Source organism: Anneissia japonica, unplaced genomic scaffold, assembly GCF_011630105.1.
Source record: "Anneissia japonica isolate Jap-2015-1 unplaced genomic scaffold, ASM1163010v1 scaffold288102_len79963_cov164, whole genome shotgun sequence".
NCBI classification, from domain to species: domain Eukaryota; kingdom Metazoa; phylum Echinodermata; class Crinoidea; order Comatulida; family Comatulidae; genus Anneissia; species Anneissia japonica.
The window spans coordinates 1-4,994 of record NW_022704005.1 but is presented as its reverse complement, the minus strand read 5'-3'; positions in this window follow the sequence as shown (position 1 = coordinate 4,994).

Genomic DNA, 4,994 nt, shown 5'->3' with positions numbered 1-4,994 from the left:
CTATTATAAATTTGGAGCGTGGCTCGCACCGATTTCGGTCGCGATGCGCACGGCAAGACACGTGAAATACGAACGACCGACGTCGCGGGTGACGCCTCAACCGATTTTAAACGCTCAATCGGTCCCGGCGACCCCAGCGGTACCTGAGGCGTCTACGTCGCCTACGACGCCTACGGCGCCTACGACGTCTACGTCGCCTACGCTGCAGGCGTCTACGATTACCGACCTGCCAGAGTAATTTACCGTGTAATTACCGAGTAAAAAAATTACCGACATTTAATAAATGGACGAAACGATTACCCAAGTCACGAGCAAGAATCCCAAGCGAGTTGCGGCCGGAAAAGCAATTGCTGAGAAACGACGACAAGCCTCGGACGCATCGAGCGTCGCCAACGTGTCGTTTTCGAGTTGCATTCCATATCTGACGCTTGTCGCGTTGGGGTATCTAGTCTACGATGCAATCAACAAGCCAAGCGTAACCACTCTGGTTAGGAAAACGGTAACGTCAGCACCGCCGACACCGGTACAGCCACCACAGCCGGCACCACCGGTAAAGCCGTACAAGCCGGCAAAGCCAGATCCGTTTGAAATGTAATTAAAATTCTCTCTTGCTTAAAAAAGTATGAGTGGCATCGATACAAAAGTAATTGTAAACAGCTTGTACGGCGGAACGATCGTGTCTACGTTGACGGTCGGTTACGTAATGATACTGAAAAAGGTGGTGGGAAGCAAAGCACCGCTCGTAGACAAGCTGACCATTACCGATACGGCAAAGCTCGCGGGTCTGATAGCGGCTTCGACGCTGACCAAGGACATGCTGGTGGCCAACGGCTACATTCCCGATAAGATTATAAAATAAATACTTTATTAAAAAATGGCAACCGTAGCAATGATGGTTGGCGGTGCGATGGTAAACGCCCTAGCTTTTACCGGAAGCAACTATTTTTTCAGTCAGATGAGCGGCGGTGACGCGGAACGCAAACGGCACGATTTAGCCTTGGAACAATTGTCTCAGGCTCGAGATTCGTGGAGCAAAAAACGAGCCTCGCAACTCGATTACATCAACGAAAAACTTGAGCGCGAGCAGCATGCACAAGGAACCTTTTCGGACGTCGAATCTGCAATGAGAGAATACTATAGAATGGGTGGATCGAACGATCGCCTGCAACTCGAGCGAGAACCGCAGCTGTCCGACTTTTATACGCCTAGCGAATCGCAGCAAGATGCGGAGCTGGTCGGATTGATCGTCGTGTTGGGCATACTCGCGTACGCGTCCGTAAAATATTTATAAGATATTACGATATTTTATAAATATGAGTACGAAACGCGAAATACGCAAACTCGAACGCGCATACTACGCTCCTCAACATTTATGGCAGGGCGAGGGGGCCATCGATAAACTCGTCGGCAAGACGAGGATATCGCGAGACGTTGTTAAAGAGTGGCTGTTTAAGCAGAGCATGTGGCAAATTTATCTACCACCGCCCAAACACGTACCGAGCGTACCGACGAGGCAGAGCGTCTCGGTAAACCAAGTCCATCAAACCGACCTGCTCTTTTTACCGCACGATAGGTACAGAGGAAAAACGTTCAAGTACGCCCTGACGGTCGTCGACGTGGCGAGCAGATACAAGGAAGCGGAACCGTTGACGACCAAAAAATCGGCAGAGGTTGCACGAGCCTTTGGCAAGATTTACGCGCGCAAGTTGTCGTGGCCCGAAACGTTGCAGGCCGATTCGGGTAGCGAATTTAAAGGCGAAACGTTTAAAGTCATGAAGGAGCACAACGTACGCGTGAGCGTGGGAGTACCCGGTAATCACAAATCGCAAGGAATCGTTGAAAGGTTCAACAAGACTCTTGCCGTCAAACTGTTTCCGCACCAGTATGCTCGGGAAATGTTGGATCCGACGGAACGCAACGCGGAATGGGTTGAAAATCTGAGACCCGTTTTGAACGAGTTGAACGCTCAAGGTCCCGACGAGGCCGTACGTAGGCGAGACGAGATAAAGTACGAGCCCAAGTACAATCGACCCGTCGGATTGGACGAGCGCGTCTTGGATTCGAGCTTGCGCGTACGATACCTGTACAGACCCGGAGAATTGGAAGGGGGCGAAAGACGTAGAGCTACCGATCCGATATGGAGTATCGATACGTACGACGTGCGAAACGTCATGATCAAACCCAATCAACCCGTCTTGTATTTTTTACGAGGCGTACCGAGGAGTTTTGTACGAGAAGAATTGTTGGTCGTTCCCTTCGACACGCAATTACCACCCAAATAAACCTAACGCGTTTTAACGAACCACGCGTAATCTTACAATTTAGGGATCGCATCGAGGAAATATTACAACATCATCGTTTCGGTGGCATCAAATATCGACTCGCTTTGGTCGTAAATTTAACGCGAGACGCAGAGACGACCATACCCGCCTTTCACTCGGGTAAATATAGAGTTTACAAAAAATTAGATTTGAGAGGGGACGTAGATCGCATAGTCGAGGTGATTGAGCTATGGACCGAAAACGGATCGGCATGGCACATAAATCATCTCGAGCATCTCGATATAGAGATTAAGAGGCACGCCCCCATGCGCGGTGCTGCAGAGACAGCAAAAATACCTATACCGGCTGCACAGTCAGCAGATAAAGCTATGCTTGGACAGCCTATTTCATCCAGATCATGTGATGATGATGCCTTAAGCATATTTGGGGGTGATTTTGGTAGTGACGCCTCTGATGATGAGGATGACAATAAAATGGATGGTCTACTAGACCAGTTAGACGCTGAACTGAGACCATCGAATATGACAGGCCCCCCCATTTCAGAGAAGCTAGCACAAATTGTTAATGAAAAATTTTCAGTAGATTTGGGCTTGGAAAAAAGAAAGGAAATTTTAGAAAAACATAAAATCCCAAGCAACTGTACTGAACTGGAGTAGTAGTGTATTATGGAGCTTCGCCAATGCCTATTTAATAGCACTATAAAGCCATATGCATTAATAATAATAAAAACTAAGCCAAAATAAAATTTCATGGCCTAGTTTTTAATTACAAAAATTTGCAAACGACCTATCGATGACGTCATCAAAATGATGAATGATGACGTCATTCATCATTTTGATGAATGACGTCACGTGACCCCGATGACGTCATCTCGCGAGATGACGTCATCACAAAAGGTCATTTCCGCTTCTAGTCAGAGTCTTGCTCAATCTTGTAATGCCCATACGCGTAGGTAGTTATTCCGTCGTCGAGTATATACCGTTTGGTATCCAACGGGGATAGCGACTTTTTAGTCTGCTTGATCGTGTAAAGCACGTGCTTGTTGCTTCGAATCGAACTCATGTCGCAATGCATATCCTCTCTACTCGTCAACACTCGCACGTAATCGTCGTGATTTAAACGGTCCCTTACGACGTATCTGGCGACTCCCTTTGCCCGCTTGACATCCAACCTCGGGTCTTGCGTCTTGATTGAGTACATTTTCGGTCTGAGTCCAACAAATTCCGTCATGACGCGTCCGCCCAATTCGTCCTTCATCTTTCCTAGAACCTTTTTATTTTTCTCGCTGTACAGACGACTGTCCTCGTCGTAGTTGCTCGTGTCGAACCAATCTAAATTTTCTCGCATGTCGGCGTAAACATCCTCGGTGGCGATCTTGAGAAACAGGCTATCGGTGTCTGTGTACAAGAGCTTGACGCGATCGCCGTACGCGGGTACGAGCTTGTCGTACCAAAACTCGTACATTAAAAGCTTGCTCAGATCCAAGACGGCCGTACCGCAATAGATGGGTTTGTTGAGCTTGACCCTCGTCTTGTTCATGTGGATGGCAACGAGGTCATCGTTGATATCGACGCTGCTGTTAAAGTTTGGTCTCGAAAAGAGCTTGATTATTTTTCTAGTTTCGCTAGTTTTGCACAGATGCACGGTTTGCCTGTTGCGAACATTTTCCATAGTCTTGCCGAAAACGGAATTGTTCATTAGCTTGAAAAAGTCCTTTTCAAAGTCGGTTTTTGCCCCTTTTCTGAGCTCGGTATTCATGTCGATGTACTCTTTCATCCACGGTCTCTGCGTAAACTCGACGATGCGATGAACCTTGGTCAGCACGAGTCCCTTGGCGAGATAAAACTGCAAGTTTCTATAGTGCACGACGTACTTGGTCTTGGACATGAGGTTCGGCACGAGTTTATCGACCCTCGGATATTCGTCGCCAATCAGGTCGTGCTGGTAGGGACTCATCCACTCGCGGCGGGGAGCGAGCGTCTCGGGTGCCAGGGGGTAATCGTTGAACAGGTCGTGCGTTTCTTCCGGCACCTCCAGGTCCACCTCGAGAACGTACCCCTTTCTACCGTCGACCGGTGCCTCGAGGACCATTTTGTACTCGTCCGGATCGATCCACCTAAAATCCGATACGGGTAACGGCTGACTCATGGCCCACCCGTACAGATTGTTGGCATCGAGATCTAGCCCGTACGTGCTGGGTTTCGTCTCGTCGTAGTCGTCCATGTACTTGTTGTTAAACTTGCAGTGTCGATGGGAAACCATGCTGATACCGCCTCTGATTCCCTTTTCGAACATCATGTGCATGCCCGAGTCGGAAATTTCCAAGTTGTACGCGGTGCTAGAATCTAAAAAGGGTAGCGACGTGACAAAATCGCTCGGTAGTAGCGTGATTCGCATGTACGCCAAGACTATCGGTAATATACTTCCGATCGATTCGACCGAGCAACTCGGTGACGATCTCGAAAACGATCGGTTCTTGATGGAAGCGTTGAATCCCGTTGCGTGCGAGCTCTATTATAAATTTGGAGCGTGGCTCGCACCGATTTCGGTCGCGATGCGCACGGCAAGACACGTGAAATACGAACGACCGACGTCGCGGGTGACGCCTCAACCGATTTTAAACGCTCAATCGGTCCCGGCGACCCCAGCGGTACCTGAGGCGTCTACGTCGCCTACGACGCCTACGGCGCCTACGACGTCTACGTCGCCTAC